General features: G+C 41.4%; 1 pseudogene; it reads left to right on the top strand.

Annotated features, from left to right (window-relative positions):
• Nucleotides 1-17,328: 17,328 nt before the first annotated feature.
• Nucleotides 17,329-19,081, top strand: Frmd3-ps1 (FERM domain containing 3, pseudogene 1; annotated as a pseudogene).
• The last annotated feature ends 8,845 nt before the right edge of the window (nt 19,082-27,926 follow it).

Below are 27,926 nucleotides of genomic sequence, written 5' to 3' on the forward strand. Positions count from 1 at the left end.
CAGAGCTGAAATCAACCAAGTAGAAACAAAAAGGACCATAGAAAGAATCAACAGAACCAAAAGTTGGTTCTTTGAGAAAATCAACAAGATAGATAAACCCTTAGCCAGACTAACGAGAGGACACAGAGAGTGTGTCCAAATTAACAAAATCAGAAATGAAAAGGGAGACATAACTACAGATTCGGAGGAAATTCAAAAAATCATCAGATCTTACTATAAAAACCTATATTCAACAAAATTTGAAAATCTTCAGGAAATGGACAATTTCCTAGACAGATACCAGGTATCGAAGTTAAATCAGGAACAGATAAACCAGTTAAACAACCCCATAACTCCTAAGGAAATAGAAGCAGTCATTAAAGGTCTCTCAACCAAAAAGAGCCCAGGTCCAGATGGGTTTAGTGCAGAATTCTATCAAACCTTCATAGAAGACCTCATACCAATATTATCCAAACTATTCCACAAAACTGAAACAGATGGAGCCCTACCGAATTCCTTCTACGAAGCCACAATTACTCTTATACCTAAACCACACAAAGACACAACAAAGAAAGAGAACTTCAGACCAATTTCCCTTATGAATATCGACGCAAAAATACTCAATAAAATTCTGGCAAACCGAATTCAAGAGCACATCAAAACAATCATCCACCATGATCAAGTAGGCTTCATCCCAGGCATGCAGGGATGGTTTAATATACGGAAAACCATCAACGTGATCCATTATATAAACAAACTGAAAGAACAGAACCACATGATCATTTCATTAGTTGCTGAGAAAGCATTTGACAAAATTCAACACCCCTTCATGATAAAAGTCCTGGAAAGAATAGGAAGTCAAGGCCCATACCTAAACATAGTAAAAGCCATATACAGCAAACCAGTTGCTAACATTAAACTAAATGGAGAGAAACTTGAAGCAATCCCACTAAAATCAGGGACTAGACAAGGCTGCCCACTCTCTCCCTACTTATTCAATATAGTTCTTGAAGTTCTAGCCAGAGCAATCAGACAACAAAAGGAGATCAAAGGGATACAGATCGGAAAAGAAGAGGTCAAAATATCACTATTTGCAGATGACATGATAGTATATTTAAGTGATCCCAAAAGTTCCACCAGAGAACTACTAAAGCTGATAAACAACTTCAGCAAAGTGGCTGGGTATAAAATTAACTCAAATAAATCAGTTGCCTTCCTCTATACAAAAGAGAAACAAGCCGAGAAAGAAATTAGGGAAACGACACCCTTCATAATAGACCCAAATAATATAAAGTACCTCGGTGTGACTTTAACCAAGCAAGTAAAAGATCTGTACAATAAGAACTTCAAGACACTGAGGAAAGAAATTGAAGAAGACCTCAGAAGATGGAAAGATCTCCCATGCTCATGGATTGGCAGGATTAATATGGTAAAAATGGCCATTTTACCAAAAGCAATCTACAGATTCAATGCAATCCCCATCAAAATACCAATCCAATTCTTCAAAGAGTTAGACAGAACAATTTGCAAATTCATCTGGAATAACAAAAAACCCAGGATAGCTAAAGCTATCCTCAACAATAAAAGGACTTCAGGGGGAATCACTATCCCTGAACTCAAGCAGTATTACAGAGCAATAGTGATAAAAACTGCATGGTATTGGTACAGAGACAGACAGATAGACCAATGGAATAGAATTGAAGACCCAGAAATGAACCCACACACCTATGGTCACTTGATTTTTGACAAAGGAGCCAAAACCATCCAATGGAAAAAAGATAGCATTTTCAGCAAATGGTGCTGGTTCAACTGGAGGTCAACATGTAGAAGAATGCAGATCGATCCATCCTTATCACCCTGTACAAAGCTTAAGTCCAAGTGGATCAAGGACCTCCACATCAAACCAGACACACTCAAACTAATAGAAGAAAAACTAGGGAAGCATCTGGAACACATGGGCACTGGAAAAAATTTCCTGAACAAAACACCAATGGCTTATGCTCTAAGATCAAGAATCGACAAATGGGATCTCATAAAACTGCAAAGCTTCTGTAAGGCAAAGGACACTGTGGTTAGGACAAAACGGCAACCAACAGATTGGGAAAAGATCTTTACCAATCCTACAACAGATAGAGGCCTTATATCCAAAATATACAAAGAACTCAAGAAGTTAGACCGCAGGGAGACAAATAACCCTATTAAAAAATGGGGTTCAGAGTTAAACAAAGAATTCACAGCTGAGGAATGTCGAATGGCTGAGAAACACCTAAAGAAATGTTCAACATCTTTAGTCATAAGGGAAATGCAAATCAAAACAACCCTGAGATTTCACCTCACACCAGTGCGATTGGCTAAGATCAAAAATTCAGGTGACAGCAGATGCTGGCGAGGATGTGGAGAAAGAGGAACACTCCTCCATTGTTGGTGGGATTGCAGACTGGTAAAACCATTCTGGAAATCAGTCTGCAGGTTCCTCAGAAAATTGGACATTGAACTGCCTGATGATCCAGCTATACCTCTCTTGGGCATATACCCAAAAGATGCCTCAACATATAAAAGAGACACGTGCTCCAGTATGTTCATCGCAGCCTTATTTATAATAGCCAGAAACTGGAAAGAACCCAGATGCCCTTCAACAGAGGAATGGATACAGAAAATGTGGTACATCTACACAATGGAATATTACTCAGCTATCAAAAACAACGAGTTTATGAAATTCGTAGGCAAATGGTTGGAACTGGAAAATATCATCCTGAGTGAGCTAACCCAATCACAGAAAGACATACATGGTATGCACTCATTGATAAGTGGCTATTAGCCCAAATGCTTGAATTACCCTAGATCCCTAGAACAAACGAAACTCAAGACGGATGATCAAAATGTGAATGCTTCACTCCTTCTTTAAATGAGGAAAAAGAATACCCTTGGCAGGGAAGGGAGAGGCAAAGATTAAAACAGAGACTGAAGGAACACCCATTCAGAGCCTGCCCCACATGTGGCCCATACATATACAGCCACCCAATTAGACAAGATGGATGAAGCAAAGAAGTGCAGACCGACAGGAGCCGGATGTAGATCGCTCCTGAGAGACACAGCCAGAATACAGCAAATATAGAGGCGAATGCCAGCAGCAAACCACTGAACTGAGAATAGGTCCCCTATTGAAGGAATCAGAGAAAGAACTGGAAGAGCTTGAAGGGGCTCGAGACCCCAAAAGTACAACAATGCCAAGCAACCAGAGCTTCCAGGGACTAAGCCACTACCTAAAGACTATACATGGACTGACCCTGGACTCTGACCCCATAGGTAGCAATGAATATCCTAGTAAGAGCACCAGTGGAAGGGGAAGCCCTGGGTCCTGCTAAGACTGAACCCACAGTGAACTAGTCTATGGGGGGAGGGCGGCAATGGGGGGAGGGTTGGGAGGGGAACACCCATAAGGAAGGGGAGGGGGGAGGGGGATGTTTGCCCGGAAACCGGGAAAGGGAATAACACTCGAAATGTATATAAGAAATACTCAAGTTAATAAAAAAAAAAAAAAAAAAAAAAAAAAAAAAAAAGAAAGAAGTCTGAGGTGGCACGCAGGTCCAATTTTGTGTCGCCTCTTGGGGGACCTCCTCTGCCGGGGTCGTGGCCCTGTGAAAGCGGTTCCCATATCTTTGAGGGCCCTGGGACTGGGGGCCCACCAGCCCGTTTTTTGACATCTCATTAGGTCGAGTCTCCAAAGGAGGGAGTAGTTTGCCTTTAATGTCTCTCACTGATCGGCACTGGTCAGCCCTATGGTAGCCTTTGCCACATCGGACACAGAGGGTTGCAAACCCCCTGTCTCTTTTTGTCATCCTGCAGTCTCTTTTTAGATGGCCTGTTTTCCCACATTGAAAGCATGATTTTTTATCCGTCCCTTTAACGGGGCGTCGCTGGAACTGGAGAATGGCAGCCGCCAGGCCTGAGTTAGTAAGGGGCCCTCCAAGTTCCCTGCAAACTCTAAGCCAATCCTGTAGCCCTTTATTTCTTCGGGGGGCTATGGCTGTTCGGCACTCCTGGGTGGCTTGCTCGAAAACGAGCTGTTCTATTAGTGGTGCTGCTTGTTCAGGATCACCAAAGATTCGTCCTGCAGCCTCTGTCATTCTAGCTACAAAATCTGAGAAATTTTCCTGGGGTCCCTGAACGATTTTTGTAAGTTGATTATCAATCCCTCCTCTCCTGGACAGTGCCTTCCAGACTCTAATAGCTGTGCTGGAGACCTGAGCATAGGCGCCCCAGTGGTAAGCAGACTGATCAGCTGCAAAGCGGCCCTGTCCTGTTAAGAGTTCGAAAGTCCATTCTTGTTGCTCAGGTATTAAGGCCGTAGCATTTGCTCTGGCCTGTGTTTGGGCTGCCTCACACCAGAGCGCTTTCCATTCCATGTATTGGCCCATGCTGGCAAGGGCTGCCTTAGCAATCATCTGCCAATCAGCTGGTGTCAATGCTGTCATGGCCAACCTGTCGAGTTGTGTTAGAGTAAAGTTGGCCGTGACTCCATACTTTCTAACTGATTCCGCTAATTCCTTAATCTGATTATATTCAACAGGGGCATGGACCCGTCCTCCCTCCGGAGTCTCAAAGATAGGAAATGTCATACTCAGCTTTCTTCTCACCCTCTCGGGGACTAGTGAGAAGGCGTGTGAGCGTTTCTCATATGGAGGAGGCGCCGTTGGTGGCGGCTGCGCTAGAAGGCTTCTATTACTTCCCCTACATTCATCTGGGTAATATCTTTCCTCCTCATATTTAGCTGCTTCCTCATCTAGCTCTGCCTCCTCCTCTGAGTCTAAGGTTTTATTTTCAGAGCTTTCAGAACTGTCGAGGTTCAGCGCTTCTAGCTCTTTCACAGGGTATAGGCTGGCTCCCCCTCCTGGTCTATGTGTAGAGGAGGAAGTGGTGGAATCTGAAAATTTCAACGCTCCCTTGTCTGCGGACTTACCGGGAGGGCACTTTTTCTTAGGACGTCTTTTTTCTTGCGCGCGCCCAACCTCTCACTACGTTCGGTTTCTGACAGACTTTCCCGGACTACCTCGAGAGTGGCCTGTCCTTCTACTACTGCTGCCTTACACGTTTCATCCTTTAAACAATTCTTAACCAGCTTCCATATAGCTTTGGTCCCTAGGCGCAGATCCTCTTCCGCCAATTTTCTGTCAAGCTCTTTTCCAAGTTTGTTCCATGAGGCAATCGTAAACGAGCCTGAACAGGCAAACCAAGGCGCCACCCTCTCCACCTCCTTCACAAAGTTTTTAAGTGTTCCTCCTCCAATTTTGATGTCCCTCTGCTTTAACACTGTTTCCAAGGCCGTGACCACAGACTGTGAGGATCCCATGATGGGCCAGGAACGCCGGCGGCTTATCTACGTCCGTCTGACAAGGCGTGAGGTGAAAGGGTAGAGACGGACACGCTGCTCTCTTATGTACGGGAGTCTTACACGCGCCTCCCCGGACGGTGCCGCTTATCTACGTCGGCCTTATCGCGTCCTTGTTCCTCAACAGTCAAAATCGAATGTAAAAGAGAGCTGCGCGAAGCTCACTTATATACGAGAGACTGAGACGTGCCTTCAGCTGCTGTGATCGTCCTTTTAACAGCGAAAACGGTGAAAACAGAACATAAAGTGTAGGGTGGCTCCCAGGACAAATACTATAGCCTCAACAAATCCTTCCCAAGGCGGTGACAACCCCAGACCAAAGTCTAAGAGAGGGCTGCCTCTCCGAACGTATCTACCTGCAGTTCTGAATCCTCCTTGTCGCCAAGGGACCTCCGAAGGTGCTGACGATGGCGAGGTCTTTCCCGGGTTTCGGCACCAGATGTCCCGCGCTACGTCTCGCCAGCAGGAACGACGCGGCACACACAGGATCCTACTACAGAAAAGCTTTAATGCGTCTTGAGAGGGAGAGCATAAGCTTACAATGCGGAAACGGAGAGTGAGGAATAACCGTCCCTTATATAGGAAACTATCCTCGCCTAGGACGTGTCACTCTCTGACTGGTCGCTGCCAATTATGCCAGATGACGTACCAAAACGTACGTGTCCCTTTGAGTAGGGACGTTACCAGGCGCCTGCGTATTGCCCTTTTTACTAGGTGCGTTCTGCCGGATGCCGGTGCCATCTTGTAATGGAGTTTGTGAGGACAGCTCCTCACATATGTGAGGACAGCTCCTCGGACAGCTCCTCACATCTCTGTGAGGACAGCTCCTCGGACAGCTCCTCACAATCATCCATCAAGATTCAGGAGGCCTCAATTCAGGGATACAGGAATGGTTCAATATGCAGAAATCCATCAATGTAATTCACTTTAAAAACAAAGTCAAATTAAAAAAAACAAAAAACAAAAAACACATGTCCAACTCATTAGAAGCTGAGAAAGCATTTGAGAAAATTCAACACCCATTCATGATAAAAGTCTTGGAAATATCAGGAATCCAAGTGTATACTAAAACATAATAAAAACAATGTAGAGCAAACCTGTAGCCAACATCAAATTAAATGAAAAGAAACTTAAAGCAATACCACTAAAATCAAGGACTAGACAAGGCTGCCCACTCTCTCCTTATTTATTCCATGTAGTATGTGAATTCCAAAATAGAGCAATCAGACATCAAAGGAGGTCAAATGGATACAAATTAGAAAGGAAGAAGTCAAAAATATCACTATTTGCAGATGATATGCTAGTATAATTAAGTGACACCAAAAGTTCCACCAGGGAACTACTAAACCTGATAAACACCTACAGTAAAGTGGCTGTGTGAAAAATTAAGTCAAACAAATGAGTAGCCTTCCTGTACTCAAGGATAAACAGGTTGACAAAGAAATTAGAAGGAATCAGAGAAAAAACTGGAAGAGCTTGAAGGGGCTCGAGACCCCAAAAGTACAACAATGCCAAGCAACCAGAGCTTCCAGGGACTAAGCCACTACCTAAAGACTATACATGGACTGACCCTGGACTCTGACCCCATAGGTAGCAATGAATATCCTAGTAAGAGCACCAGTGGAAGGGGAAGCCCTGGGTCTTGCATGACTGAACCCCCAGTGAACTAGTCTATGGGGAGAGGGCGGCAATGGGGGGAGGGTTGGGAGGGGAACACCCATAAGGAAGGGGAGGGGGGAGGGGGATGTTTGCCCGGAAACCGGGAAAGGGAATAACATTCGAAATGTATATAAGAAATACTCAAGTTAATAAATAAATAAAAAAAAGAAATTAGGGAAATGATATCCTTCACAATAATCACAAATAACACAAAATACCTTGCTGTGACTCTGACCAAGGACGTGTAAAATCTGTATGACAACAACTTCAAGTTTCTGAAGAAAATAAATTGAAGAAATGAAAAGATGGAAAAACCTCCATGCTCATGGATTGGCAGTATTAATAACATAGTAAAAATGGCCATTTTGCCAAAAACAATTTACAGATTCAGTGCGATCCCCATCAAAATTCCAACTGAATTCTTCATAGAGTCAGAAAGAACAATTTTGCAAATTCATTTGGAATATCTAAAAACCCAAGAGAGTGAAAACTATCCTTAAAATAAAAAGTTCTGTGGGAATCACCATCCCTGACATCAAGGTGTATTACAGAGCAGTAAGTGATAAAAAAAAAAAAAAAAAAAAAAAAAAAAAAAAAAAAAACTGAATGGTATTGGTACAGAGACAGGCAGATAGAGCAGTGGGCTAGAATTGAAGATCCAGAAATCAACCCACACACCTTTGGTCACTTGATCTTTGATAAAGGAGCTAAAACCAACCAGTGGAAATAAGATAGCATTTTCAACATATGGAGCTGGGTCAACTGGAGGTCAGCATGTAGAAGAATGCAATGTGATCCATTATTACAGCCAAGAAAAATGCTCAAGTCTAAGTGAATCAAGGACCCGCACATAAAACCAGATATACTCAACCTAATAGAAAAAAAAGGAATGAAGATCTTTGAACACATGGGCACTGGGGAAAATTTCCTTAACAGAACACAAATGTTTTATGCTCTAAAATTAAGAATCAACAAATGAGACTTCATAAAATTATAAATATTCTGTGGCCAAAGGACACTGTCATTAAGGCAAAGTCAACCAACAGATTTGGAAAAGGTCTTTATTAATTCTACATCTGATAGAGGGCTAATATCCAAAATATACAAAGAACTCAAGACATTAGACTCCAGAGAGTCAAATAACCCTATTGAATTTGGGGTGCAGAAATAAATAAAGAATTCTCAGCTGTGGAATATAGAATAGTTTAGAAGTACCTAAAGAAATGTTTAACATCCTTAGTCATCAGGAAAATACAAGACAAAACAATCCTGAGATTCCACTTCACACTTGTCAGAATGGCTAAGATCACAAACTAACGTGACAACAGATGGTGTCAAGGATATGGAGAAAGAGGAACAATCCCCCATTGTTGGGATTTCAAGCTGGTACAACCTCTCTGGAAATCAATCTGGAGGTCCCTCTGAAAATTGAACATTGTACTACCTGAGGTCCCAGCTACAGCACTCTTGGGCATATACCCAAAAGATGCTCAAATACATAACAAGGACAAGTGCTCCACTACATTCATAGGAACCTCGTTTGTAATAACCGGAAGATGGAAAGAAACTAAATGTCCCTCAACAGAGGAATGAATACAGAAATTGTGGTACATCTACACAATGGAGTGCTTCTCAGCTATTAAAAATAATGACTTCAGGAAATTCATAGGCAAATGGATGGAATTAGATTATATCATCCTGAGTGATATAATCCAACCCCCCCCCGCCAAAAAAAAAAAAAAAAACAATCACATGGTATGCACTTACTGTTAAGTGGATATGAGCCCAAAAGTTCAGAATACCCAAGATGGAATCCAGAGACCACATGAAGCTCAAGACAAAGGACTTAAGTGTGGATGTTTCTGTCCTTCTCAGAAGGAGGAACAAAAACATTAGTAGGAGGAAATATAGAGACAAAATTTGGTGCAGAGACTGAAGAAAATGTTATCTAGAGATGGCCCCACCTGGGGATCCAGCCCATATACATTCAGCCACCAAACAGAGGCAACATTGCTGATGCCAAGAAGTGCATGTTGACAAGAGCCTGAAATAGCTGTCTCCTGAGAGGCTCTGCCAGAGCCTGATAAATACAGAGGCATATGCTCACAACCAACCATTTAGTTGAGAATGGCTTCCCCATTGTAGGAGTTAGAGAAAGGATTGAAGGAGATGAAGGGGGTTTCAACCCAATAAGAACAACAATACCAATAAACCTGAGCTCTAAAGAATAAACCACCATTCAAATTGTATAAATGACAGACCCATGGCTCCAGCTGCATATGTAGCAGTGGATGGCCTTGTTGGGTACCAATGGGAGGATAAGCCTTGGTCTTGTCAATGCTTAATTCCCCAGTGTAGTGGAATGTCAAAGAGGTGACGTGGGAAGGGTTGGGTGGATGGATAAGGGAACACCCTCAAAGAAGAATAGGGAGGGGATGGGATAGGGGGATTATGGATGGGAATTTGGTGAAGGGGATAACATTTGCAATGTAAATAAATAAAAAATAATCCTATAAAAATTTAAAAAATAAAAAATAAAGATAAATCTCCAAAAACATTACCATTCATTTTATCTTTAAATTGTGTGTGTGTGTGTGTGTGTGTGTCTGTGTATGTGTGTGTGTGTGTGTGTGTGTGTGTGTGTGTGTGTGTGTGTGTTGCTTTTAACCTTTTATTCTCAAGTGGTAAGTTCATGTGAAATCAAGAAAGGATTGTCTTGCTTTCCATGAATGATTCCTTATTTCAGAACATATATATTTTAATATCCCTGGGCCCAATCCCTACTCACCTTCTACTAGAGTGGATATAACGTTTTTGGTGTACATTTTCCATGGGAAACATGTTTTATATCTAAGACTACAGCCATGGTATATATATAAAAATTTAACACATATGGAAAATTAGTGTCAAATGAGCAAAACAGCCTGGTTAAGAAAAACTCCTGGTCACCTAACAAGGCCTAGGCTGTAGGGCTGTGTACATGATTTGCCTCTGACCACTGTGTCTATCAGAATTTCTCTTGTAAATGCCTCAGATGACAAATACTAAAAAGTGGAAAATCAATTAAATATCTCGGTTCCCTTTTCCCTTTCCACTGAGGGATAGTAGCTATACTTGCACCATGATTTCTACACCCTGATGGCCTATGGCACCTAAAGTGGAGTTACTTTTTCTTTCTTTCTTTTTTTTTTTTTATTAACTTGAGTATTTCTTATATACATTTTAAATGTTATTCCCTTTCCCGGTATCCGGGCAAACATACCCCTCCTCCTCCCCTTCCTTATGGGTGTTCCCCTCCCCACCCTCCCCCCATTGCCAACCTCCCACCAACAGTCTAGTTCACTGGGGGTTAAGTCTTAGCAGGACCCGGGGCTTCCACTTCCACTGGTGCTCTTACTAGGATATTCATTGCTACCTATGAGGTCAGAGTCCAGGGTCAGTCCATGTATAGTCTTTAGGTAGTGGCTTAGTCCCTGGAAGCTCAGGTTGCTTGGCATTGTTGTACATGTGGGGTCTCTAGCCCCTTCAAGCTCTTATAGTTCTTTCTCTGAATCCTTCAACTGGGGTCCTATTCTCAGTTCAGTGGTTTACTGCTGGCATTCGCCTCTGTATATGCTGTATTCTGGCTGTGTCTCTCAGGAGCGATCTACATCCGGCTACTGTCTGCCTGCACTTCTTTGCTTCATCCATCTTGTCTAATTGGGTGGCTGTATATGTATGGGCCACATGTGGGGCAGACTCTGAATGGGTGTTCCTTCAGTCTCTGTTTTAATCTTTGCCTCTCTCTTCCCTGCCAAGGGTATTCTTGTTCCCCTTTTAAAGAAGGAGTGAAGAATTCACATTTTGATCATCCGTCTTGAGTTTCATTTGTTCTAGGCATCTAGGGTAATTCAAGCATTTGGGCTAATAGCCACTTAGCAATGAGTGCATACCATGTATGTCTTTCTGTGATTGGGTTAGCTCACTCAGGATGATATTTTACAGTTCCAACCATTTGCCTACAAATTTCATAAAGTCATTGTTTTTGATAGCTGAGTAATATTCTGTTGTGTAGATATACCATATTTTCTGTATCCATTCCTCTGTTGAAGGGCATCTGGGTTCTTTCCAGCTTCTGGCTATTACAAATAAGGCTGCGATGAACATAGTGGAGCACTTTTTTTTTTTTTTTTTTTTTATGTGTTGGGGCATCTTTTGAGTATATGCCCAAGAGAGGTATAGCTGGATCCTCGGGCAGTTCAATGTCCAACTTTCTGAGGAACCTCCAGAATGACTTCCAGAATGGTTGTACCAGTCTGCAACCCCACCAACAATGGAGGAGTGTTCCTCTTTCTCCAAATCCTCGCCAGCATTTTCTGTCACCTGAGTTTTTGATCTTAGCCATTCTCACTGGTGTGAGGTGAAATCTCAGGGTTGTTTTGATTTGCATTTCCCTTATGACTAAAGAAGTTGAACATTTCTTTAGGGGTTTTTCAGCCATTCGGCATTCCTCAGCTGTGAATTGTTTGTTTAGCTCTGAACCCCAATTTTTAATAGGGTTATTTGTCTCCCTGCGGTCTAACTTCTTGAGTTCTTTGTATATTTTGGATATAAGGCCTCTATCTGTTGTAGGATTGGTGAAGATCTTTTCCCAATCTGTTGGTTGCCATTTTGTCCTAACCACAGTGTCCTTTGCCTTACAGAAGCTTTGCAGTTTTATGAGATCCCATTTGTCGATTCTTGATCTTAGAGCATAAGCCATTGGTGTTTTTTTCAGGAAATTTTTTCCAGTGCCCATGTGTTCCAGATGCTTCCCTAGTTTTTCTTCTATTAGTTTGAGTGTGTCTGGTTTGATGTGGAGGTCCTTGATCCACTTGGACTTAAGCTTTGTACAGGGTGATATGCATGGATCGATCTGCATTCTTCAACATGTTGACCTCCAGTTGAACCAGCACCATTTCCTGAAAATGCTATCTTTTTTCCATTGGATGGTTTTGGCTCCTTTGTCAAAAATCAAGTGGCCATAGGTGTGTGGGTTCATTTCTGGGTCTTCAATTCTATTCCATTGGTGTATCTGTCTGTCTCTGTACCAATACCATGCAGTGTTTATCACTATTGCTCTTTAATACTGCTTGAGTTCAGGGATAGTATTTCCCCCTGAAGTCCTTTTATTGTTGAGGATAGTTTTAGCTATCCTGGGTTTTTTATTATTCCAGATGAATTTGCAAATTGTTCTGTCTAACTCTTTGAAGAATTGTATTGGTATTTTGATGGGGATTGCATTGAAACTGTAGATTGCTTTTGGTAAAATGGCCATTTTTACTATATTAATCCTACCAATCCATGAGCATGGGAGATCTTTCCATCTTCTGAGGTTTTCTTCAATTTCTTTCTTCAGTACCTTGACGTTCTTATTGTACAAATCTTTTACTTGCTTGGTTAAAGTCACACCGAAGCACTTTATATTATTTGGGTCGATTATGAAGGGTGTCATTTCTCAAATTCTTTTTCGGTTTGTTTCTCTTTTGTGTAGAGGAAGGCTACTGACTTATTTGATTTAATTTTATACCCAGCCACTTTGCCAAAGTTGTTTATCAGCTTTAGTAGTTCTCTGGTGGAACTTTTGATATCACTTAAATATACCATCATATCATCTGCAAATAGGGATACTTTGACTGCTTCTTTTCCGATCTGTATCCCCTTGACCTCCTTTTGTTGTCTGATTGCTCTGGCTAGAACTTCAAGAACTATATTGAATAAGTAGGGAGAAAATGGGCAGCCTTGTCTAGTCCCTGATTTTAGTGGGATTGCTTCAAGTTTCTCTCCATCTAGTTTAATATTAGGAACTGGTTTGCTGTATATGGCTTTTACTATGTTTAGGTATGGGCCTTGAATTCCTATTCTTTCCAGGACTTTTATCATGAAGAAGTGTTGAATTTTGTCAAATGCTTTCTCATCATCTAATGAAATGATCATGTGGTTCTCTTCTTTCAGTGTGTTTTTTATAATGGATCACGTTGATGGTTTTCCGTATATTAAACCATCCCTGCATGCCTGGGATGAAGCCTACTTGATCATGGTGGATGATTGTTTTGATGTGCTCTTGGACTCATTTTGCCAGAATTTTATTGAGTATTTTTGCGTCGATATTCATAAGGGAAATTGGTCTGAAGTTCTCTTTCTTTGTTGGGTCTTTGTGTGGTTTAGGTATAAGAGTAATTGTGGCTTCGTAGAAGGTATTCAGTAGTGTTCCATCTGTTTCAATTTTGTGGAATAGTTTGGATAATTTTGGTATGAGGTCTTCTATGAAGGTCTGATAGAATTCTGCACTAAACCTGTCTGGACGTGGGTTCTTTTTGGTTGGGAGACCTTTAATGACTGCTTCTATTTCCTTAGGAGTTATGGGGTTGTTTAACTGGTTTATCTGTTCCTGATTTGACTTCAGTACCTGGTATCTTTCTAGGAAATTGTCCATTTCCTGCAGATTTTTAAGTTTTGTTGAATATAGGCTTTTATAGTAAGATCTGATGATTTTTTTAATTTCCTCTGAATCTGTAGTTATGTCTCCCATTTCATTTCTGATTTTGTTAATTTGGACACACTCTCTGTATCCTCTCGTTAGTCTGTCTAAGGGTTTATCTATCTTGTTGATTTTCTCAAAGATCCAAATTTTGATTCTGTTGATTCTTTCTATGGTCCTTTTTGTTTCTACTTGGTTGATTTCAGCTCTGAGTTTGATTATTTCCTGCCTTCTACTCCTCCTGGGTGTATTTGCTTCTTTTTGTTCTAGAGCTTTTAGGTGTGCTGTCAAGCTGCTGACATATGCTCTTTCCTGTTTCTTTCTGCAGGCACTCAGCGCTCTGAGTTTTCCTCTTAGCACAGCTTTCATTGTGTCCCCTAAGTTTGGGTATTTTGTACCTTCATTTTCATTAAATTCTAAAAAGTTTTTAATTTCTTTCTTTATTTCTTCCTTGACCAGGTTATCATTGAGTAGAGCATTGTTCAATTTCCATGTATATGTGGGCATTCTTCCCTTATTGTTATTGAAGTCCAGTTTTAGGACATGGTGTTCTGATAGCATGCATGGGATTATTTCTATCTTTTTGTAGCAGTTGAGGCCCGTTTTTTGATCAATTATGGTCAATTTTGGAGAAAGTACCATGAGGAGCTGAGAAGAAGGTATATCCTTTTGCTTTAGGATAGAATGTTCTATAAATATCTGTTAAGTCCATTTGGCTCATGATTTCTCTTAGTCTGTCTACATCTCTGTTTAATTTCTGTTTCCATGATCTGTCCATTGGTGAGAGTGGGTGTTGAAAACTCCAACTATTATTGTGTGAGGTGCAATGTGTGTTTTGAGCTTTAGTAGGGTTTTTTTTTTACATATGTAGGTGCCCTTGTATTTGGGGCATAGATATTTAGGATTGAGAGTTCATCTTGGTGGATTTTTCCTTTGATGAATATGAAGTGTCCTTCCTTATCTTTTATGATGACTTTTAGTTGAAAATTGATTTTATTTGATATTAGAATGGCTACTCCAGCTTGCTTCTTCCGACCATTTGCTTGGAAAATTGTTTTCCAGCCTTTAACTCTGAGGTAGTGTCTGTCTTTGTGTCTGAGGTGTGTTTCCTGTAGGCAGCAGAATGCAGGGTCCTCGTTCCGTATCCAGTTTGGTAATCTATGTCTTTTTATTGGGGAGTTGAGGCCATTGATGTTGAGAAATATTAAGGAATAGTGATTATTGCTTCCTGTTATATTCATATTTGGATGTGAGGTTATGTTTGTGTGCTTTCATTCTCTTTGTTTTGTTGCCAAGCGATTAGTTTCTTGCTTCTTCTAGGGTATAGCTTGCCTCCTTATGTTGGGCTTTACCATTTAAAATCCTTTGTAGTGCAGGATTTGTAGAAAGATATTGTGTAAATTTGGTTTTGTCATGGATTATCTTGGTTTCTCCATCTATGTTAATTGAGAGTTTTGCAGGATACAGTAACCTGGGCTGGCATTTGTGTTCTCTTAGGGTCTGTATGACATCTGTCCAGGATCTTCTGGCCTTCATAGTTTCTGGCAAAAAGTCTGGTGTGATTCTGATAGGTCTGCCGTTATATGTTACTTGACCTTTTTCCCTTACTGCATTTAATATTTTTTCTTTATTTTGTGCATTTGGTGTTTTGACAATTATGTGATGGGAGGTGTTTCTTTTCTGGTCCAATCTATTTGGAGTTCTCTAGGCTTCTTGTATGCCTATCGGTATCTCTTTTTTTAGGTTAGGGAAGATTTCTTCTATGATTTTGTTGAAGATATTTACTGGTCCTTTGAGCTGGGAGTCTTCACTCTCTTCTATACCTATTATCCTTAGGTTTGATCTTCTCATTGAGTCCTGGAATTCCTGTATGTTTTGGACCAGTAGCTTTTTCCTCTTTACATTATCTTTGACAGTTGAGTCAATGATTTCTATGGAATCTTCTGCTCCTGAGATTCTGTCTTTCATCTCTTGTATTCTGTTGGTGAAGCTTTAACTACAGCTCCTTGTCTCTTCTTTTGGTTTTCTATATCCAGGGTTGTTTCCATGTGTTCTTTCTTGATTGCTTCTATTTCCATTTAATTCCTTCAACTGTTTGATTGTGTTTTCCTGGAATTCTTTCAGGGATTTTTGTGTCTCCTCTCTATGGGTTTCTACTTGTTTATTTATGTTTTCCTGGAATTCATTCAGGCAGTTTTGCGATTCCTCTCTGTAGGCTTATACTTGTTTATTAATCTTTTCCTGTGTTTCGCTAAGGGAGTTCTTCACGTCTTTCTTGAAGTCCTCCAGCATCAAGATCAAATATGATTTTGAATCTAGATCTTGCTTTTCTGGTGTGTTTGGATATTCCCTGTTTGTTTTCATGCGAGAATTGGGCTCCGATGTTGCCATGTAGTCTTGGTTTCTGTTGCTTGGGTTCCTGCGCTTGCCTCTCGCCATCAGATTATCTCTAGTGTTACTTTGTTCTGCTATTTCTGACAGTGGCAAGACTGTCCTATAAGCCTGTGTGTCAGGAGGGCTGTAGACCTGTTTTCCTGATTTCTTTCAGCCTGTTATGGGGACAGAGTGTTCTGCTTTCGGGCGTGTAGTTTTTCCTCTCTACAGGTCTTCATCTGTTCCTGTGGGCCTGTGTCTTGAGTTCACCAGGCAGGTCACTTGCAGCAGAAATGTAGGTCTTACCTGTGGTCCCGAGGCTCAAGTTTGCTCGTAGGATGCTGCCCACGAGCTCTCTGCGGCGGCAGCAACCAGGAAGATCTGCGCAGCCATTTCTGGGAGCTTCAGTGCACCAGGGTTCCAGATGGTGTTTGGTGTTTTCCTCTGGAATTAGTAATGTGTGCAGAGTGCAGTCTCTTCTGGTTTCCCAGGCGTGTCTGCCTCTCTGAAGTTTTAGCTCTCCCTCCCACGGGATTTGGGTTCAGAGAACTGTTTTTCTGGTCTGTTCCTTCAGGTTCCGGTGATTTCTCAGGCGCAGGGGTCCTGCCGCTCCTGGGCCCTCCCCCACAAGAAACCAGAGGCCTTATACAGTTTCCTCTTGGGCCAGGGATGTGGGCAGAGGTGGGCAGTGTTGGTGGTCTCTTCTGCTCTGCAACCTCAGGAGTGCCCACCCGACCAGGCGGTGAGGTGTCTCTCCCACGGGGTCTGGGAGCAGAGAGCTGCTGCGGACCGGGATCCGCAGGTGTGGGACTCCCGGTAAACACAGGAAGTGCCCGGTCCTAGAGGAATTCTGCCTCTGTGTGTCCCTAGTTCACCAGGCAGGTCTCTTGCAGCAGAACAGTTGGTCTTACCTGTGGTCCCGAGGCTCAACTTTGCTCGCGGGGTGCGGCCCACAAGATCTCTGCGGCGGAAGCAACCAGGAAGATCTGCGCCGCCGTTTCCGGGAGCTTCAGTGTACCAGGGTTCCAGATGGCGTTTGGTGTTTTCCTCTGGAATCAGTAATGTGTGCAGAGTGCAGTCTCTTCTGGTTTCCCAGGTGTGTCTGCCTCTCTGAAAGTTTAGCTCTCTCTCCCATGGGATTTGGGTGCAGAGAACTGTTTATCAGGTCTGTTCCTTCAGGTTCCGGTGGAGTGGAGTTACTTTTAATTCTACATTAATTTTCTCTTTTAAAGAGAGAGAGAGAGAGAGAGAGAGAGAGAGAGAGAGAGACCACTTGCTGCTGGTGACTGCAGACACCCTCCACTCCTGCTGCGTCCTGGCAGAGCTGCACCCAGAGCAGCAACTGTATTGAGAACATGTGGATGTCCACGTGGAGCAGGGCCAAGCAAGCCCAGTGCCTGCTATGTCTGAATCCAGTGTGCTACTGTCTATGTTCACTTCCTGTCACTGTGCACCAAGAGGCAGAAGGACTATGAAAATTATTCACTTTTGGAGGTTCATTATCAAATGCTCAACTAGGAGACAAAGTGCACTATTTGACTGTTGGACAACTCGGAGGTCTCCTGACACATCCAAAGGGAAATGAAAGGACAGTTTTCATTGAATACATCTTCAACTACGATGGCCTGTTGGAGAAGGATTACTTTTGATTCACTATGTGGATTCAGAGAAGCGAAGGCAGTGGCTTGAGCTTAACAAGTCCATCTTCAAGCAAATGAAATCTCACTCACCATCACCAGATGTTTTAGAGTGAAATTCTTCCTACATGAACACTTGAAGATTAAAGAAGAGCTCGCAAGGTACCTTTTATATATACAAATATTAAGAGAGATATTTTTCATGGTCGACCACTGTGTTCCTTTTCTGATGCTCCTTATATGGGTGATTTTTTGTTCAAATTGAGTTGGGAGATTACTATCTGGATGATCACCCTGAGATTATTCCCAAGAAGTCACAGAAGTTATAAAGAAAAGTCATGGAAATTCATAACAATGAACTCAGAGGTCAGAACCCAGTGATGGCTGAATTCAACATACTCTTGAAAGCTCACACATTGGAAACGTATGGGGTGAATACTCATCTATGCAGGGATTCAAGAGGTGCTACCGCATTTTTAGTATTCACTGCTACAGGTTTTGTTCTATTCCAGGGAAATAAAAGTATACATTTGAGAAAATGCTCAGATGTCTTCAAATTGAAGTTTGAAGGAACATGAGTTTATGTGATGATTCTCAGACAGAGAAAAACACTGTTTTAACCATCCATAATTCAGCACTAGCTGCCTGTAATAATTTATGGAAATGTGGAGTAAAAAAACCAAGCCTTTTATAAGTATACAAAGTCCAGTCAGATCAAGACTGTGCCAATCAGCAAGATAATTCTTAAAGGAAGAAAATTTTGATATAATGGTAAAGTTTCTAAAGAAGTTGTAGAGGCAAGCTCCAAATCCCAGTGGGATCCTCCTGAGGTGCACAGAGTCAACATTACTCAGAGTCGCAGCTTTCACTCCCTGAACAAACAGCTCATTAACATGGAACCTTTGCAACCCCTCCTTCCTTCCCCCACTGAACAGGAAGAAGTTCCTATGGATGAGGGTGCCCCATTGCCTAACATGCATGTATCTGAGTCCCTAATTGCCAGCTTATCAGTAAAGGGGGTTCAGTGTGCTGATCCTCCAGATGAGAGGAAGGTAGAGAGAAAGAAGACCCCTTGACCATCTCTGAACTAGTATTCAATCCCAGCGCCAGTCTGCTCCCTACCCCAGTGGATGATGATGACATCAACATGCTCTTTGACTGTCCATCCAGGCTCAAGTTAGAATGAGGCTATACAGATTCAAGGAACTTGAAGCATATGGAAAAGCCTTTTTGATTGCTGAAGAGGAGGAGTTGAAGGAAGCTCGCCAAGCTTTGTCATAGAGCTATTCCATCCTGTCCAGCCGTATTTGATTCAATCCCCTGGTCAAGAGTTTTTCCAGGCTTCTTGGGGTGGGTCTGGGACTGCTGCTGTTTGTATTTCCTCTGCTCCTCCTCCTTTTGGAGTCAGGTATTGATCTCTCCTTCTTAAGTGAAATATGTCAGACACCACAGTTTGAGCAATTTCACTATGAATACTATTGTCCCCTGAAGGAGTGGGTGGCTGGGAAGTTCAACCTCCTTCTCTATATTCTGGGTTGTTCATGAAATTCATATCTGATAAAGATGAAGGGCTCCAGCTCCAAAAAAAAAAAAGATAAAGGGCTACCTAAAATATTAGTAGTATCATTTTTGGTAGATGCTAGGTTTTGAATGTCCTTGCATTGTCAAGAGGTAGTCTTAACTCTTGACTTTTAACTCTCTTAACTGACTGCTCAAACTTTAAATAAGTTTTCTGTACTGCATTGAGTTTAAGTCAATTTAAATCAAATACAGTTCTTTGAGTTATCCTTCAGAAAGGCAGCCATGAAGTAAAAAAAAACAAAACAAAAACAAAAACAAAAAAACAAAAAACTCTTCTTATCATACAATAAAAATTTAATTTAATATATTAGGATTAGTTTTTCCTGTTTCTTTATTGTGAACTATAATCAAAATCTGAATTTTAGAAAAAATACAAGGGGAAATCTTTTTAATATAATCTTTGGTGAAAATAATGTTCTCTTACTGATGCCTATACATATAAGCGGATGCTGAGTTTTTCTTTCAGATTTTTTTAAAAATATTTTACTTGTTCTAATTATTTTGGTAAATTATTATTTAAAAAAGAAGCTTTCTGGAATTATTTAAGTTTACTTACTATAAAACTAATGCACATGAAATTTTTTAATGTTTCGGCACCTGAGTATTTTAAAGATATTTTTGGCTAACTAATCCATAATTTATTACCTATATATGACTTTGGAAAAATGATAGTAAAAATCTATAGATGGCTCTCAAAACATATGATTGAACTAGAAGATGTGAGCATGAAAAACATTGAGTTGACATTGTGCGGTCTAGTATTCAAAGTTTTGAACATGATAATCTTATACTTTAATCAGTATTTTTATTTTGTCTATGTATTTGGACTGGGGAAGCAGAGAATTTTTAAAAGAAATAAAAACTGATTGTAATGGTAAAATTGTAAAAAAGACCAACTAGTTAATTGTTATTGTTTACTAATCAGAGCGACAGCAAACAGGAGTTTGACAAATGGAAGGTAGCAAAGAAGAGTACTTGCTACTGAGACTGCTAGGCACTTAATAACGATAGCTGGGCACTTAGTGATGATAGGCATATGGTTGCCTTTTTGGGAGTGATGCTGATATATGGCACTCAATGTAAAGTGGTGTACACTCACTTTCTGAGGTCACAAAATCATGTTTACTGAATAAAAGTGGAGAAATTTCAAGGTGAAAAAAAGAGAAAAGGTAAAGAAAATAGAAAAGAACATTGTTTCTTTCCTCAGAGGTCTCAGCCCTCAGTTCTTTCATGCTTCTTTTCCTCTATGGCACAGTTGGAGTTGTTCATCAAAGTCCACCAGGTGCAGGCTGAGATTTATAGGTACTTGTGCTACAGACAATACAATAGACAGGGTTGTGTGAATGATGGGAGGGGAAATTTCATTGTAAAGGAGAGAGGACTTCTAAGAAAGTCCTTGTCCATAGGTGGGAAAAGATTCAGAATAGCTGGCTTTCTTGATAAAAAGAGGTCTTTCTTGTAGCCCACTTCATGGCATGGCTCTGTTTTTTTTTTTTTTTAATACATAAAGACATTATTATTTTTTTTTTTACCAAAGTTCAGGTTTTATCAAAAATGTATTACGTACAATACATGGTTCTTTTTTTATTAGATTTTTTAAATTTACATTTCAAATGCTATCCCCTTTCCTGGTTTCCTGTCCATACTCCCCCTATTCCATCCCTCTTCCCTATTCTTCTATGAGAGTGTTCCTCCATCTGTCCACCCACCTCTTCCTGGCTCCCAATCTGACATTCCCCTAAAATGGGGGTCCGGCCGTTGCAGGACCTAGGACTTCTCCTCCCATTGGTGCTTAACAATGCCATCCTTGGGTACATATGCAGTTGGAGCCATGGGTCTGTCCATGTGTACTCTTTAGATTGTGGTTTAGTCCCTGGGATCTCTGGTTGGTTGGTATTGTTCTTATGAGGTTGCAAACCCCTTCAGCACCTTTTTATGTCACTTTCTGAAACTCTGCTTTGTCTTTATAGGGTTGGCTTAATTTGAGAAGTTCCCAATTTTTACGTCTGCAAATTTATTTCCATCATGGTCTAACTAAAATGTGTGTGTGTGTGTGTGTGTGTGTGTGTGTGTGTGTGTGTGTGTGTGTGTGTTTGTGTGTGTGTGTGTGTGTGTGTGTGTTTTATACATTATATTGGTAAAGTTTTACAGGCTGTTCTGAGATCATTCAGTCAATGTTAAAATCCTCAGTTCTTTAGAATAACTAGAAGGCATACCATTTCCAAACAAGGTTACTACTGTTTGTTAGTGGTACAAAATTGAGAAATATTAGTCTGAATTTCAGGAACTTGAAGCTTACCCATTGAGAGAACACAACAAGGTCCTATAGATGCATCCCTCAACTAAATTGACCCAATCAGTTTCTGTAAGATGTTGTAAGTAGTGATGGGATGAGATTACCATCCTTTGGTCTCTCAATCATGTCTCTCTGGTATTTCTCCTGACGTTGTGGGAGCTTGCTTTCATTTATCTGCTACATGCAGATACATTTCTTTGCTATATACTTCAGAAATTAATCGATTTGAAGCCAAATGCATGGCTAGTGCAGATTGTTTTCCAGATCAGACCATTTAGAGGCCAGATCTCAAGTCTTTTTTTTGTTGCTATTGTTGTTGTTGCTTGTTTGGTTTTTTGTTAGTTTGTTTTTTGTTTTTTTGTTTATTACTTAATTATATTTTGAGAAAGGTTCTCTCACTGAAGTTAAAGGTCATTAATTTGGTAAAACTGGTCAACAGGCACAAGAAATATGGCTTTATCTACGCCACCATGGCCAGCATCATAAATGTCATAACATTATACACTCAGCTTTTACAAGTATACTGAGGTTTGGAACTCAGGCCCTTATACTTTTGTCACTGAACTATCCCCCAGTGCCTCATATGGGGGACTCAGGCTTATGTGGCAACACCACAGAACATTACATTGAACTCCCAAGTGATCCATTACCTTATCATGACACAAAAAAGAGGAAAGGATGGAAAGAGAAATGTTCACTATTTCTTTAAAATGCAAGGTCCTAGTTGCCTTCCACTAATCACTGCCTAGAAAATATTCCACCAGATCATCACACCCTTAAGCCTTAAATAGAGGAGCATTTGCCAGACATAAGTGCTAACAATATAGTTCTAGAGAGAAGAGTTCCTTGCAGCTAAGTTAAGGAGCACAAACTGGCTATGAGACATCTTCTGACTGGGAAAGGTGGGTAAAAAAGCTTATATATTTTGGTCTCTTCTAGGATCATCAATTTGCTTCCATCCCACAGACAATCTAGGTGGCAACTGTGCACATGACCTCTAACTATGGCAGAAAGAGCCAACAAATTACAATTATTTGAATAAGGTAATAGTCAGTGGGGAGTAAGAACAGTGCTGTACACTGTATTATTAATCTCAGTAATTCTACAGCATGCACAGGCTCTTTCTTGCCCTGGGCACCAAAGTTACACAAGGAACACGGTGTAACACAGAAATAAAATGCTATCTATGTATCTATGTATCTATGTATCTATGTATCTATCTATGTATCTATCTATCTATCTATCTATCTATCTATCTATCTATCTATCTATCTATCGCTTCTTCACTTTACATCACAATCACTGCTCCCCCACCTGTCCCACAATATTTAATCCATTCTTTCTCTTCTCTTTTTAGCAGGTAGGGGTCCCTCTGATTATCACACCACCATGGCAAACCAAATCTCTGCTAGACTAGGCTCATCTCCTCCCACTGAATCCAGAAAAGGCAACCCAGCTAGAATAACATATCCTACAGATATTTGACAGGAATTATGATAGCACCCCCTAGCTGAATAACTGTTGCATGTGTGCAGGGAGGCCATGGTCCTCCTGGTGTATGTTCTTTGGTTTGTGGTTCAGTCTCTGTGTACCCCAAGGGACCAAGTTAGTTGACTCTGTTGATCTTTCTGTGGAGTTTTGTACACTTTGAAATCCTTCCACCCATTTTTTTTTCTTAAGAGTCCCCAGCAACATCTACTGTTTACCTGTGGGTGTCTACATCTGCCTGAGACAGCTGTTGAATGGAGTCTGTCAGAGGAGAGACAATCTAGTCTTCTGTCTGAAAGCTTAACATAGTATATAGTGTCAGGGATTGGTGTTTGTCCATGGATGGATCTCCAGTTGAACTCTTATTGGTTAGCCAAACCATTAATCTCTGTTCTATCCCCCAACATTACTTAATTCATTTCTGAAAGACAGGAAAAATTATGGATCAAATGATTTGAGGGTGGTTTGGTGTCTCTTTTGTTTCACTTGGGTTCCTGTCTGGCTATAGTACGTGACCTCATCAGGTTTCCTTTTCCCCAATGCTGTGAGTCCCAATTAATGGCAACCCTGTTGATTTTTGGGTGCCTCCCTTATTGCAGGGTATTGACTTAGCCTGGAGATACCCCTACAGCCCACCCATGTCAATTACAGATATCCATTCAGTCTCATGGCCATTTGGCCACTCCTTTCTCCCCACTCATACTGAAACCCTCCATTATCCTCTCCATCTCCCCACCTATCCAGTTCCCTCCCTCCACCTGTCTACTATGATTGTTTGATGCCTCTTTCTAAATGAAATGCAAATATCCTCCTTTGTGCCTTCCTTCTTCTTTAGGTTCTTTGGGTCTTTAGAGTGTAGCATTGGTATCCTGTATTTTATAGTTCATATTGACTTATGAATGAATGTATATCATGAATACCCTTTGGGGACACATATACACACACAAAGGGGATTTGTTTGATTGACTTCTACTGTGGTCTGTGGAGTTCAATAACAGTTTGACTAAAATTGTCTGAGAATCTAGTTGTTCATTGAATAATTTGTTTTGTGATTCTCCACAGAATCCGGTGCTTGGGTCCAGGAGGATTACTGGGGAGATATTGTGTGGGACATAAAATCATGCCAGGGAGTTTGGTAAGGTAGAGCAGGTTGAGACCCAGAGACTTGGTGGGCACATGCTTGAGTCTTAGGACTCCATGTTCCCTGCAATATTCCTGACCTGGAATATGTGCCATGACCCTCACATAAAAGAAACATGTTCTACGGTCATATAGGCCCAAAACAGAGTTCTCTATTCTAATGAGGTACCTAGATTCCTGGAAGGCTTAGCCAGTAAGTGTTTCTACCCAGACATTCCTTCATGCAAATGTTATTTAATCTCAGGTCTACACTTAGAAGTGGGCATGGTATGATATGCATCCATTTTCCATCATAAGCATTCAATAAACTGTTTAGAACAATGGACTTTCTAGATCTGAAGTGCGGAGCTGTGGGGAAGGCATTCAACCACAGAGCCACAACTTAATTCTCCCATGGAAGGTCTCTCTCCATTTCCAGCTTTACTCTACTAAGCTAAGGACAATCACCACTGGGACAAGCTGGAATTCCCCTTTCTCCTGGTCCTGGGCTAGATGCTATTCCCAGGCCATGGACCACCTGAGTCCATTCTCAGATCTTCGGATATTCCCAATGTTTTCTGAATTTCCAAGAGTCAGAGGACCTCCTAAGCCCTGGTCTTGCTGCAGGACAGAGAAACTCTGAATCAGGTCCAGCCTTCCCACATCTAGCCAAGTGGCAGAGGTGGTGTGAGATAAGATAAGTCAAATTCCCTGTATTCCAAGATTCCTTGCCCTGTCATGAAGTGTATTTGGACCCAAAGTACTTGGGCTGTAAAACAACACAATAGACAAACATTGCAGGAAGAGTTTAGAAAGTAGACAAAAAGTAAAAGTTTCCCGTTTCCAAATCCCTGTAACTAGATTCCCACAAGAAGGTGTATCCCAGACTGGGGGTGGATTGCACAGTTTCTATCTCCATCTCACCAGCACAAGTACAGTGGCACCCAACACTTCACATTTTCTAGGACCAGAACTCAGATCCTCAGGCTTGTAAAGCTCCAGTACCACAAGTCTCTGGATGGTTTTCATAAGTAGTATAATTGCCTAGAAGTGTCTCTGAACATATGAGCTTGCTCAAAAAAGTCCTACTGGATCTTACTCATCAAGCTTCCTTCGCTACCACTTTCTTATTGGATAAGAATATGTTGTGCAGCTCCAGTGATTGGATCTGCAATGACCATATGCTGTCACACTGACTGCCCTCCAGGGACTTAATACTATCAGCTAAACAAATGTCCAGATTGACTAGAGTAGCCAACTGTGTACCTGGGGAACTTATTTTTGTCCTAACGAAGTGTCTGCTAGATATAGGAAGTGTAACACAGAAGTATTTATGGAACACCACAATACTGAGAGTTGCATTCTTTGTTAAGCTCCACAATGCTCAGAGAGATTGGGTTAGGCCATTCATTATTTCTCAGTGATAATTAGACCTCATTATTCTAATTGCTGCCTTATCCCCGCAGAGCAGCTGTTGCCTGGAGAGGAGGGTCAAGAGGGCCATGGCAACTATACATTCTATGGTCTATTTCCCTATGATGAGGGTCTAATTGCTGCTGCTGTGGTCTTGCCATATCACTGGCACTACTTTTTGCCCCACAGGGTTCTCTATAGTCCTGGTGATTATAGGTTCATTTTTCTTCTCAGGGGAGCAGAACCACTATTATGTGCTGAATCATCTTCTCAACTTGCTGCTGGTCAGCTTCAAGGTGCAGCCACCGTCTGTTGTCTGTGCTTCCTACTGTCCACCTGTGCTTTTCTCCAATGGGAAATAATGACAGTGGCAAAAAAAAATACCTGTCTCTGCCTGCACTCTACTAGGTGTTAGGAAAATGTTTATTGTCTTTGTGCCCTGTCTGTATGCCACAATTTCCAGGTTATATACTGAGGTTCAAAGTTGTTCTTTCATATTATCCAAGAGAATAATACCCTTCTGGCATTCTCTCAGCTTGAGTCTTTTCCACATATGCCTGGTCTTCCACACACCAGAATGACAGGGACATTCCTGTGATCTCTCAGCCCCACGTCCTGTTTTGTAGCTATTCCATATTAACTGAAACATTCCATCTTGAAGGAAGGCTGATAAAGACTAAGGAAGTGAGTGAATCTTATAAATTCATGTAGTAGAGAAAAGTCTCAGGAATTTCCGGAAACTTAGAACTTTGCAAGGCTATACACAAAGTTATATACAAAGTTATATAGCAATGCAATGAAAGGAAGATCTTCATACAAACTGCTGCACGATGTGCAGAAATCTCCAGCTGTACAGCTTGCATGAGCTGTCACTGGTTCCAGGGTGGCCTTTTTGGAGATTCAGCTCTTTAGGGTCACTCATGCTCTATTAAGTACTCCCCCAGTTACACTGTGAATAATCCCAAATGAATTCACTGGTTCACTAAGCTAGACTTGTGTGAAAACCTTTTTATAATCTGTCACTGATGTCCATTCTCAGTTGAATAGCTGTCAGACCCTCCCACCCCAGCTGTACTTAGTGTTTACCCCCTGCTGAGCCTTTCTGTGAACTCCTTTTTCTTTAGAAAAGTACTTTGACACCTTGCTGTGTGGCCATAGGCACAACACCTGGGCAGTAACATCTTTGATGTCAGTTCTTTCAGTTTCTGTGTTCCTACTGAGAATGTAAACTCCTGTTTTCCCCTTGTGCCTCCTGGAATTTTCCACTTGGTGGACATGGGGTATATATTCTGTGAACCTCAGTAAAGCTTTGACATTCTTTTTGTTAAATCTCACAGACCTCCACCCAGCTTTCGGTACCATGACAGCACGGGCACTATCAAATAGACACTTGTTCATCCCTGTCTTGAAAAACCTAATGTGGCAATTATTCTATCCTGGCTGGATCTTCACAGTCATCTGTGTTGGCTCAGTTTGGATTTGGGCTTGGGAGACCCAGGCAAACCCTCAACACCTAGGCCCTACTCAGTCTTCTCTGGTCTCTGGCTGTACCATTAATTTTTCTAAGCCCCATATATGTGGACTTATTCCTTAATTCATCAGTTTCACCCCATTTTCGTAGGCAAAGTGGAATTCAGAAAAAGTGTAAAGCTCTACTTCAATCCTTTTACAGTGAGCTTCACCAGTCAATGTGACATGAACTCAAACTCACGTAGAAAAGACAGAATCCTAAATGAATTGTCCACATCACATTGTCCTTTAGGAATCATTCTGAAGCATTCTTTTGATTGATAATTGTTGGAAGATGTCACCATTGGTTTGTTGTTCCCCTAGGTGAGTGTTTCTGCACAATATTAGAAAGGTAGCTGAGCAAGTCAATAAGTAATTTTCCTCTATAGTACTCATTTTAATTCCTGCCTATGAAAGATCTCTGTAGGGAGACCCTCCCTTAAGTATCGAGAAGTCGTGGACCCCAGACACATGAGAGACCGATTTTGAATGTAATACGCAAAAGGTGAGGTTTACTACGGAGAACTGTGGACAGACACATATCTCACAGAGGAGACAGAGGTGTCGACCAGAGTGACTGGGAGAGGTGCTTTTAAAGGGAGAGGCTGTGAGCCCCAGGGGATGAGGGGTATGTCAAAGGGAAATGCCAAAGATACCACAACTTACATTATTGTTTTATGGTTCCAGGAAATAAGAGGACGGACACCAAAAGGTTTTATGGCCCCCTGGTTCCTGGAACATTGCTACTAAGTCAGGAGAAGAGGTGGGACCTCAGGTCCTCATTATTTCAAGAGCAAATCTTATCTCTTGTCCTGTCAGAGTAAATGTTTGTCAGAGTTGATGAAGCATCTGCATCTGCTTTGGGCCCATCTAGTTAAGCTTTGGGTGGGCTGGCTCCCTGGAATGCTCTCTGCAAGGCACAATGGGGACTTAAATAAACATCACAGGGGCAGAACAGCTACTCACACTGGTGATAAATGAAGT

Source organism: Rattus norvegicus, chromosome 13 (assembly GCF_036323735.1).
Source record: "Rattus norvegicus strain BN/NHsdMcwi chromosome 13, GRCr8, whole genome shotgun sequence".
Lineage (NCBI taxonomy): Eukaryota > Metazoa > Chordata > Mammalia > Rodentia > Muridae > Rattus > Rattus norvegicus.